At 36.3% G+C, this 12,116-nt stretch overlaps 1 protein-coding gene across 3 annotated transcripts in view; it reads left to right on the plus strand.

The window, feature by feature from the left end:
* Nucleotides 1-2,190: 2,190 nt before the first annotated feature.
* The window catches only part of LOC128990315 (uncharacterized), a 92,704-nt gene continuing 82,778 nt past the window's right edge, over nt 2,191-12,116 (plus strand). For all 3 annotated transcript variants that reach the window (XM_054412646.1, XM_054412644.1, XM_054412645.1), the window contains exon 1: nt 2,191-2,400. The gene's annotated coding sequence lies outside the window, so the exon portion shown is untranslated. The remainder of the gene's footprint in view (nt 2,401-12,116) is intronic.

Below are 12,116 nucleotides of genomic sequence, written 5' to 3' on the forward strand. Positions count from 1 at the left end.
CCAAATCATTATAGAGTTCATAAAAATGTACTAAAGTAGTGTGAATTCCATAATTCATTTGACAGCGCATTATACAAGTGGAATGCAGCAATTAATAAAATACCAACATTTTATCGACGCCTGCAACTAAACGACGCTAACCGTTCAACTGTCGCGTGTATCATAGTAGTATCATAAGTTTGGAAGGAGCTAAAAAATCACGTTGGGCACAGAAACCAGACCAAGGACGTCAACATGTCATTCAGCGAAAGGTTCATCCTTTGGAAAGTAACGCACCCACGACATTACCATCGGCATTGCCTTTAGAGGAGTGGATTGCGATATGTTCGGTTAAATGACCGACACTTGAAAAGGGAATAGATACTAATTTTGTGATTGTAAAATGTAATAGATAGACCAGAGTCTATTTGGATTTTTGTACAATCTTTGCGTTACGTTTTCACCTTTAAATGCAAACCACCACAGATACGACAATAGTATTATAATAAGTAAGAGTTTACATACTATTCCCTTCTTTGTGGTATTACTTGAGCTTTGCTTATACCTGCCGTTTGCTTGGGGCAGAATTAAAAATAAAGGTTTTGCTGATCGAGATTGGTTTTGAGATTTTTAGTGCTTGAACGCTCAGAAACGCTTTTTCCTACAGTTACTAGACAAAGTGGGCTTCCTTGCACTGATTAGAGCACGCCAAGTAGTAAATTGGGGCATTTACTTGATTTTGCCACACTATTTTTTTTGCCGTACTCATTTTTTCCCCGATTTCGTTCAAAGCTTGTTAACCTAACCCAAAAACGTGTTGTATAGTGTTTGAAAGACCATAGTTATTTCGTTATTTGTATAGTTATTTGTATTTTGTCTATACAGCAGTTTTGTAAAGACTTGGTTTGAAGGTGTAAAGCGGCATAAACTTGAATGAGTTCGCGAACCAGCATGATCGGACCATGGGAACGGGGTTTTACGGGGGGTTTTATGGGGTAAAAATTGGTTTTTCGAATTCTTGATCCTCCAAACACAGAATTTCCCAATTTCTTCTCAGACCTTTTTGGAGAGCTTTAAAAAACAAATAATTCAGTATATCAAAGTTTTTTTGTACAATAATTGGTTACGGAGAAAATTCTAAAAATTGTTATTTTTAATTCCCATGTTATTCTTATGGAGAATATTGTAAAATGTTGTAGTTTGCTTGTTTATGGATATATTTTGATCAAACTTGGTAAATTTATTTATTTTGTACTAAGTTATTAATACTTTACAAAAAACCACACTTTTCATCCTCCCTGTAGCAGCAAGCCTATGTACTCATAAAACCTAATGTTAATTAAATACATTTAATTGAAAATCAATTCAAACAACTGGAAATTCGCTTAGTCGGCAGGTTTGCTGCGGCGGGGGTATTGAGTTTAGTTATTTACTTTAGACGCTCAAGTAGACGTACGTCTGCATGAAAAATCTGAAGCCTATTTTCATCTCTCTCGTGCCCGGTTGACGTTTATAATTTGTTACTATACTGGGGTCCCAAGTGGTCTAGCGTAATGGAAGTTTGGATTATATTAAATAAACTTTATACTGTATGAAAAAGTTTGCGCTACTCCGGGGCCTTTGGTAACCTCTTGAACGCAATTAAAATGTACACATTAAAGCTTGATTAGTGTAATCTTCATTTTAAAATTATTTAATACTGAAGCACATCGTAAACAATTGAGCAAAACACAAAAAATGCAATGTGCTTGCGCGTTTCCTTGATTTTGATTCTTTTCCCAAACCCATTTCTTTGACATGTGCATAATACAAATTCCACCATAGAACGTATGGTGAATTTTAGCAGTTTGAAAGTAAATGAAATTTAATGCATTTTGGTCAAAATTTACCCTAAGCCGATCCTATAAGCCAAATGGAACCTCTTAAACCTGTCAAAGGTTTGGGTCCATCAGCATTGTTGGCTCTTTATTTTCTGATCCTGTCTTCAGATCTATTGCTCCCTGATGATCATTATTGTTCCCGCACCTGTCCAGAGTCCAGACCCTGATACCGGAAGCTACAGTGTTGTCCCGGTTGCCTGGGCAGCGACAACGCCACCTGGGGGAGGGGGGGAGGGAGAGAGAGAGAGAGAGAGAGAACCCTACTCTGTTCTGTTTCTGTTCGTCTATCGTCTGTTTGTCAGTTCACCTGTCTCGTCCCGCAGTCCGCACGCGAAACCAACGTCGCTGCGCTGTGTGTCGCGCCGGTTCTATAGTTTCATTGTTGCGTAGACTCTCCCTTGTGTTTTATTTGTGTTTTACTGTTTCATCCAGTGTTTTGTGTAATGTATCACCGTAGACTGGACGAGTATCTAGTAGCTTGTGTTGGATGCAGTGATCAGTGATCCGTGCAGTTCAATAACCTGGACTCAGCATTGTACAGGTAACTTTTCTTATTTAATCAAATTTACTATCGTTGTTTGGTGTGCGAATAGATATTTTTGTTATACAATAATTCGTTACGGTACTGTATGGTTATGATTAGTGCTGTTTAGACTTGCAGTGGTGTTTACTGGTTTTTGCATGTTATTCTGCTTATACTTTTACAACTTGACGTAGCCTGTCATGACTAGAGCGAAAACTAAAACGATTATCATCGGAATTGTTACAACTTTGAAATGATAATCATCTTTATTTATCATTATGAGTGTCATTGTTATATTGTGACGGACACAATAACTGTAGCATATTTTAACCTGATGATGGTTTTGAGTGAAAGATAAGCGTTGATGAGTGAGAAATGCTTTGTTAATGTGTAGCTTTGTTACATACCGTCTAACGCCAGTAAAACCAGCTTGTATTTATAAGCAGAACCATTTTACTAAACCAATGATAAAGAACATCATGTTTAACCATCGAGAATAATAACAAAGTTAATTCTCTTTTCTCGGGATCGAACCAGCGACCCTTTGATTGGTGGTACAGTACCATGTTGGTAGCATTGTTACCACAGATGTTTGAATACAGTAATGTGAGATCAACTGCGAATATGCTATCAAAAACCAAAGATAGAATGAATGTGCATGTCACATTTAAGGTTATAGCTATCGTAACACGTTGATTCAGGAATAGAGAATATTACAATTGATTTGATGAGAGCAGTCTATTAAAATGCATTTTTACTTTCTCCCCCTATACTATAGTATATGGAGAAAGTATTGTTTTCGTCAAAATTTTCGAGTTTGAGTTTTGAGTGGATATATTCGTTTTGGGTCCCCCTGGACCCAAAAAAGTGGTTTTCGAAGTGATGTCTGTGTGTGTGTGTGTGTGTGTGTCTGTGTGTCTGTGTGTCTGTGTGTCTGTGTGTCTGGATGTGTACAGAGCTAGAGACTACACCTGTGGTCCGATTTCGATGAAATTTGGTATGTAGGTTCTAATCCATGGTATCTCCAGGCGTTTTTTTCATTTTTTTGAAATTTTGATTTTTAATGGGGATTTTCCCATAAAAACCCATAAAAAACCTGAAAAATCGGATTTTCTCAAAAATGGCCCGAACGATTTTGATAAAAATTTAGTATGTTGTAGCCCTTTAAATTCTGAACAAAATGGTACAAATCCCATTTCTGTAAAAATTACGGTTCAAAAGTTATGGTCAATTATGTTATTTTCCCATAAAACCCCATAAAATAACGAAAAATAGGATTTTAGACAAAAATCCGGTTTTTATTTGACATAGTATGTTATGATCCTTACAATTTTGATAGTTTTTTTCATTTTTTAGAAATTTTTATTTTTAATGGGTATTTTCCCATAAAACCCCATAAAATAACGGAAAAATAAGATTTTCCCAAAAATGGCCCAAACGATTTTGATAAAAATTTAGTATGTTATAGTCCTTTATATTCTGAACAAAATGGTACAAATCCCATCCCTGTAAAAATTACGGTTGAAAAGTTATTGTAAAGTATGTTATTTTCCCATAAAAACCCCATAAAATAACGGAAAATCACATTTTCCCAAAATTGGCTCGAACGATTTTGATAAAAATTTAGTATCTTATAGTCCTTTAAATTCTGAAGAAAATTGTACAAATTCTATATCCGTATATTTACTCTCACCGCTTACACATGATAAAGGTTGTTGACAAACTTATGGGAGAAAGTATGTGTCAGAATGCTGATACCGTTTATTTTATTTTATTCTATCCTTCAAAGAAGTATTAGACAGCTTCGTTTTGGTTATTTCAATAGTGTGAACAGATGGTTATGCTCTTTGGGCGTTGAACTTTAAAAAAATCGTTTGTCTGTCAAGAAACAGCTGATGTTTGATAAATAGTTACAAAGGTGCAGAACACAGATCATCGCTATTTTAATCCATTCTAAAAAACTCACACTGTGTTCATATTCAGTTTACAGTATATATTAACACGTACCTACCTACTGTACGCATAGTAGGTGTCTTTGTGAAATGTTAGTTTTGTATTACTGTACATCTTAGCAAAAGGTACGGTACTAAACTAAGTCTATGGTACTAAACAATTTCCTTTTATAATAAACAACAGTAGTCTACCTTTATCAAACAATAGTGTATAAAACCACGTTTCGTTTAGAAGAATTGTTTGGTTGTTTTGTTGTAGTGACCTAACGAACAGAAAGCTTACTTTTAGTAAAAAGTTTATTGTTGGTGATGTTGAACTTATGTTGTTCTGTTTCTTGGTGGGAATTTGTCTTCATTGATTAGTCAACTGGTTTTACTGACAAAACACAAAAGTCTGTGGTAAAACTGACAAGTCATGTTTTGGGATTTGAAATCTGATCCTCTACAGTTGCGATGAAACCTATACCTCTGCTGTTTTGTGGTTGATTTATAAATTACTAGATTTGTCCAATGGCTATACTTAATGTTTGTATATATATAGGTACAGTATATGAGTATTTGGGTGTAATTTTTTCACTGATAACTATTGCTATCCACTGATTCACTAGATTTGGCTAGTGCTTTGCTGTAGGGTGAGAAATCGTGGAAAGATATTATTTTTTAAACATTCTTTAAAAAAAATAAAAAATAATTACACTTAATATATTATTTTTATCAAATATAATCTATTGTTTTTATCGGGCGTACAGTATTACAAATTTGGTAACATTGGGAAACTTTGAACAAATATAGCCTATTGTTTATAAATTGCATGTAGGTAACGATTTTGACTTGTAATATACTTGTCATACTTACTTTTATTCTGTAAACTACTTTCACAAGCGTATCATAAACACCTTTCTATGCCTTGGGCAAATCCCTAAATCAAAATGTAAAACTTTGATATGTGATCTGTGTTTGTGATTTAGTGAAAATAATCTAATAGTTTACACGTGAACACGTGACACGCAAACTCACATAGACACATTCAAGTTAGATAAATTAGATTAATTTGTTGCCATAAAGGGAAATGTCAGCTCAAGCCTGTCAAAATGTTATGACGTTTAAGCTCTTTACAATAAAACCGCTGATTCATAGAGTTTAATGCGTAATGAGTTAATGACGTCATTATTATCGCCTCGAGGGGTAGGACTAATTAAGGTTAGTCACTGTTACCGAACACTTTCCTGCAATGTTTAACTAACTTTTGACTTTGCCTAGAGATTAGTGCAGTAGGCCTATATGTGAGTCGATTAAAACTTAGTACTAAACTAATTGTTGATCTAAAAACGCTTTTGATTAAAACCCTAAAAACAGTTTGGGTCAGGCTAGGTTAATTATTGCATTTTATTCATGTAAGATATTATGAAATTCAATATAATTTATTTTAAATTATGAAAATTGAATAGTTATCCTGATCTGACGCAACCTGTAAAAGTTAGGGTTAGTATCTTACAGATTTCGACCCTTAATGTATTCCCTAGAACTGTTGCATGTTTAGTAATTTAAAAATATACTATAGCTTAAGATACTCAGTGACGGTTTTATGTTAAAGCGAAAAATTGGTCCTTCGAACCGGATTAACTAGAAATCAACCATACATTTGGTATACCATTTAACCAAATATTTTCAGATTAATTTCAGATTATTTAATGTAAAAAGTTATATGTAATGTTTCTTTTTCTGAAAAATTGAATTGAATTGAAATGAATTTTGATTCCCATTTTTTATTAGGGTTTTTTTTATTGAATCGGCTTATAGTGAACTGTGGACGCTAGGTTTTAGCTTGGGATTGTTTTCACATTACTGCAGTGGTTAAAGGTTACGGCTTTATAACTTAGGCTAGATAAAATATTTGCGAATGGCGGGATTTGAACCCGGACTTCCGAGACCAATGTGAAATCAATTGAAATGATGCCAGTAAATAAGCTTACCATTCTAACCCAACACAACTTGAATTTAAAAGAGTTAACACAGCTTACGGGATTTCACTACGTGTTTAGGTACAAACAAAGATACATACCTCTTACACAATCAGGTAACATTTGCCCACTGTCATCCTCGGTTTCATTTACATCTTGTCATCTCAGGAACTCTTCTACAGCCTACTATTGGTCAGTTTTGCCACAAAAGGCATCACAGCTGTTTTGACCCAGTTACACAATGTTCTTCTTATTCGTGAGTTTACAGCTGCTCAGTTATAGTCTCCAGTATGAAGTCCTTTCGCTCTTCTCCTTCTTGGGATTCAGATTACAGGCTTGTCAACACTCCGTGAAGAGTTGTTATGTTTATTGCAGACTGACTCCACTCCAGCCCATCTGTGGACGATTTTACGAAGCAATATCCTGCAAGAGTGAGTGTTGTTGGCGGGAAGAGGAGTTCTTTGATTAGGTTTTGTGTTCCGTAACTGTTGAAATAAATGGATATTGGTATAGTAAAACGGTTTTGATTGCAATTGGAGACAAACAAAGATATTCCGTGCAGTTTAGTAGATCTATTCGTGCTTAAACGGAACATTAGTCAGAAATTAAAACGATGCATAACGGCTGCTACTAACTACTGTTATTACCAATGATTATGCATTTCTCGTTGACAACAAGGTACTGTGTTTTGGCTAAATTCTACTACCTATGGTCATTTTATTTTTATAATACATACTTTTAGGTACCGTTGTACCCAGTATTACACTGGCTTTGTAACGGGAATAGAATGTCTTGTTCTGTCCTTGGTTCAAGCTTCAACCATTTCACAGATACACAAGCCGATGCATTTCTCAACTCCTAGGTTTGTCTACCTTCCACTACGGATGGGCTAAACTTTCGATTTTAGTTCTATATCTTCAGGTAGTCGAATGAGCCAACTTTTTAACCTAGTCCAATTGAAAAGACAATTTATCGTCGTCACCTAGCATAATTGAGGCGTCGAGAGGCCAAGGAAGATATGTGACTTTAAAAAAAATGTTGTCATGGTAACGGGTTTTGTTAAAAAAGGGTGGAATTTCAACAAATAATTCACTTATATCCCTTGGCCTCCAAACTAAACACCTAAGAGTTGGAAGCCAAAGGGTATAAGTGAATTTATTTTTATTTTTATTTTATTTTTTATGACTATGAAAAAAATACAATGACATTTTTTAAAAAGTCACATATCTCCCTTGGCCTCTCGACGCCTCAATTCATGTCACGTCAACTATCACAGCAACAACAGAGAATATTTATGTACCACAATCTGTGAGTCGATCATCAACTGTGGTCTTTTAGAATAAAATAAAACATAGATGTCTACAAGTATCCAAAAGTCACTGCTTCTGATTACCATGGATTTTGCTGGGTAGTTTTCTATGGTCCAAAGCTTCAACTCTCTCGCAAAACCTTAGCTAATGCGTTCTCACACCTCGACTTCCAGGTTTGTCCAGAACACGCTCACATACCAGGCCATCTATCATCCCTGTGGCTGCCTGAACCTCTGGTAGAGAGTGCGATTTGCCAGGAGAAAGTAGATTTGTTCACACTCTGCCACAGCCTCCGGACAACACGTGTGGGACTGATTGAATGTCCTTAGCAGTTTACCGTTGCCAGGACTGATCTTATCGCCGTGTTTGGTGTGGCCGCTGTTTAATGGTATAGCACGCGTGTGCTCCCGCTATCTCCGCGTTCCGCCACCTCCGAACCCAAATCTGTCCCGCCACCTCCGAATTCTTGAGTGACCCTTATAATCCCGTCACTGCCTGCGTTGGTAGCTGTCATTGCATATTGAATTTTGTTAGTAAGTTAATAATTTTACCAAGATTAATACATTTTTGATCTTATTCCATATATTTTTTATTGAAGCCCCGTGGATGGAAGATTTAATGAAAATTTAACCCGTGTGTTAGGTTAGGTTAGGTTTGGTTAGGTTAGGACAGAAAGTCTTAACGCAGGTAGTAAGCGAGGATTATAGGGGTCACTCTGAAATTCGGAGGTGGTGGGACACGGAGGTGGCGGGACGCGGAGATAGCGGGAGGTAACCATAGCACGTAGAGGGATTGTTCCGGAGATTGCCTATCACGATTAGTAAAATGTACCTTATCACGAAGATTTGGGATCTGGAATATCCGGTCCTTAGGTGATAAAGTACTAAACCATAACGATGTTACTTACTTACTCCTGTGGCCACTCAAATTTGCCTCCCAACACGGTGCCTTCATCCTTCTCTTGCTTCTGTTAACAATAATGTACACAAAAACTAGCCAAATCGGAAAATCATAAAAGAAACGTCAACACAAGATGGCGTAGGCTTAGTTCTCTAGAGAACTAAGCCTAAGCCATCTTGTGTTGACGTGCACATTGAGTTCGGTTACCATCCATTTGTGCAGTTTGTCGTTTTTCTCTGGTTTGTAGTCTTCATTGTGGTTTTACTTGGTGTTTTCCAGCTTTTCTTGTTACCTCTTTGGTACTTTTTCATCCGAAATGAGGTACTAGATCCAAAAACCTTGTGGAACGGTTTTCGCAAATCATAACGAGTTTTCATAAGTTTCAGCAACATCACCTTGAATAACTCATAATCAACAATTCACTTTAAACAAAGGACATGTTTAAGTTTGCAACAATTACGAGTTAGGACTGTTATGTGAGCGATGTATCTTGACAAGACAAGACTAATCAATGCAGAGACAAGTTTAGTTGTAGATGAGGAGTGATTGTGGTGACAACTCGCTCAAGATGTAGGAAATCTTTAGTTAGGCATTCAAGCATTATTAGTCAATCTAGTTAGAACATTTTACAAAACTAGTCGATACACATCTTGGACATTGAAAATAACATTATGAGTCAGACGATTCCCACTCCCCCCATATCCTATCCAATCCGGGTTAGAATTCTCAAATTGTGAAAAGTTAGAATCCGTTTTAGCTGTTTCTACTTCACTCTGAAACCACTTTTAAACATTGAGACAGACGAAAGTCTTGTAATTTCCTTTCAGCAGACGTGAGGTTCATTAGGGACAAACCAGATCGGCGATCGTGCAAGAGGAATTAGCCGAGTTAGCCTCAAGGTCTTCGGCGTGGTGGACGTTCAGATACCAGAAGGCCGCGTGGTGAAGATGCGTGGGAAAGCTTACCAGTTTCTCCTCTGCACACATGTTACCGGTTACTACTTACCATATCCAAACACAGGTCGAGCTGGTATGCTCGGACATGCAACTCAAAGATTAGCCGTTATGTGGGGGGTTGGTGTTCACCTGGTAATCTGTATAAGTAATGATGAATTATTCTCAAATAAATCTCTTCGAATTCAGATTCAGCGCAAAAAAATATTTTGGTTCTGAAACATGGCGTTCTTAGAATTGTGAGAATAAAAAAAAAATAAGTTCAGCATTCTGTCAATTTGTACACGTATCCTTTCATCTTGGTGGAACTCCCGATTCTGAAAAAAAGGTTATCGTACATTTCATATTGTCTGAATTAAAAATCAAATTTTTGAAGGTCAGCATTCTGTACACGATCCTTTCATCTTGGTGGAACTCCCGTTTCTGGAAAAAAGTATCGTACAAAAAAGGATCTCAAATCGTACATTTCAAAATCATTTTTGCATCAAAGAAGTTCTATGTTTTATACTACAGTGCGGTAGGTCAAGAAATGATGAATTTTGCATTTGGCTATAGATACAATCCAAATTCATTAGTTGTTTCATCATTGGTCGTTAAAGATATTTTTTGTATTCGCTCTCGCTGTGTTTGCTTTGACACATTTGTCATGTATAAGACTTATAGAATAATTGTCTATTAAAATAATTTCCCATACTCAGTACATTGATGGCTACATTGATGAGCCCCAAACCTAGTTATACATTTATCCGATGAAGCCTCATCAACGCATTCTTGATTCAGTTAATTTAAAAAGTTTAAATAACTCAATTACTAACACAACTCAGTAACGGCGTAACGCTGAATGAACTGTAACGTTGCAAACCAATTATTGCACCGGACACAACCGAACGTAACTCAGGATTATCTAAGTATCGTTAATTATTGCAGCTTACATCACGCGGTTGAGTCTGTCGTGAGTGAGATGGTCGGTTATATAAAGGCAGAGCTTGACGCTGGTGGTCATTGACGCGTGACGGTCCAACTGTTTGTCATGCTACCAGGAGAAACTACCGTCACGCCGTGCCGAGGAACTGCTACTGTACTGTAGCCGCTACAGAGGAGTTTAGTGTCTGGGATTCTCGCTGCTACTGTACTTACTGTACTTGCTAATCTATAGATTACTTGAACTTCAGCAGGTTTTGGTCCTAACTTCACATAGGACGCCAGGGTCTGTCCAGAATGATTAGGCCTAGAGGGCGTTGTATATACACAAAGGGGTGCCGCCAGAAAATTGTACAATTGGGAGCAACTTACCAATGGGTATAGGGTGTGCAAAAATATAACGGGAGGACTCAAAAATCTTTGAAAAATTATTTTCAAGACGCATCACACGAAAATTAATTATGTTGCTCGTATTAACAGAAATGTCAATGTATGATACAGAAAGTTGCCTATTTTATTCACTATTCCATGCTCTAACTGATGAACTTTTGGCCTCTCCAGCCACTAGCCAGTCGTTGGGGGTACAGTACAGTAGTACAGTAGAACAATCGCCAACTTCAAGAGGATCTAGAAGAAGAAGACTCATGTATATTCCGTGCTAAACAAAACGGGCTACACCACTGGTAAAGATACAATGCTTGCACCATAGATTAATACTTGATATAGATAATTTTTCTACTACAATACCAATATACTGTACACATTTTTAGCAAAATAAGATAATCGTTTCCGATACACCCAATACTGTACTTAAATGAATATTCTGTTCAATATTTGCTTGTGTAAATATTACGTATATATGGCAAACCTAATTACTAATGTAGTAGCGTGCTTAACGCTTAATGAACAGTTATTCCTTCACTGTTACCCAGCACTGTAATAACAACAAACGTGAGGTTTGTCTTGTCTCACTTTCCACAACTGTGACATTGTCAGTCGTGAACAGTTTAATTACAAGTACCAACTCCAACTCTCTACAAAGATGGAAACCTTCACAATGAACGTGTTTTGTAGTGTCGCCCTGGTTGTCGTGGTCTCTCTGAATTTGACGGAGTTTTTACAACGAATATATTCGTAGTTTTGTTAGTCAACGTTACTGTCAATTGTTATTGATTCTATCACCATTTGGGAATACATTTGTTCTACAGTATAAATTGTTGATCAGAAATAAAATACTGTGCAGCGAATATTTTAGTCGATGCGGTTACCACAAAATACTCATGGAAACGGGAACCTATAACTATTCAGTAATATAATAATTCTTTAACGTTTTGGTTCTATGATCCAATCATACCTGAATAGAAGGTAATATTATTATTATTTATTAATAACTAACGTAACCAGTAGTAGGAAATGAATTCTAATACCTGAATAGGTTTGTTGAAAATGACGTTTCCGAAAGAGTGACACCTATGTCGATGAGCTTAAAAATACTACAAAAACACCAAAATACATCCAAATCGTTAGAGCCGTTTTCGAGATACCCAATATTGTATAGTTCTAAAAAATGAATGAACACTGTACAAGAATTGATTTACCAGAATGGATGGGTTTGACTAATCTTTATAATGCAAATATCTTGTTATTTTTTTAGTGACATTCAAGATATGCTATGGGCTATTGACATTTTCATTTAGATATTACAGTACCAAGGTTGAGATTACAAAATGATATTTT

This window comes from Macrosteles quadrilineatus, unplaced genomic scaffold (assembly GCF_028750875.1).
Source record: "Macrosteles quadrilineatus isolate MER2022 unplaced genomic scaffold, UCM_ALF_1.0 Scaffold_3__2_contigs__length_128488019, whole genome shotgun sequence".
NCBI lineage: Eukaryota > Metazoa > Arthropoda > Insecta > Hemiptera > Cicadellidae > Macrosteles > Macrosteles quadrilineatus.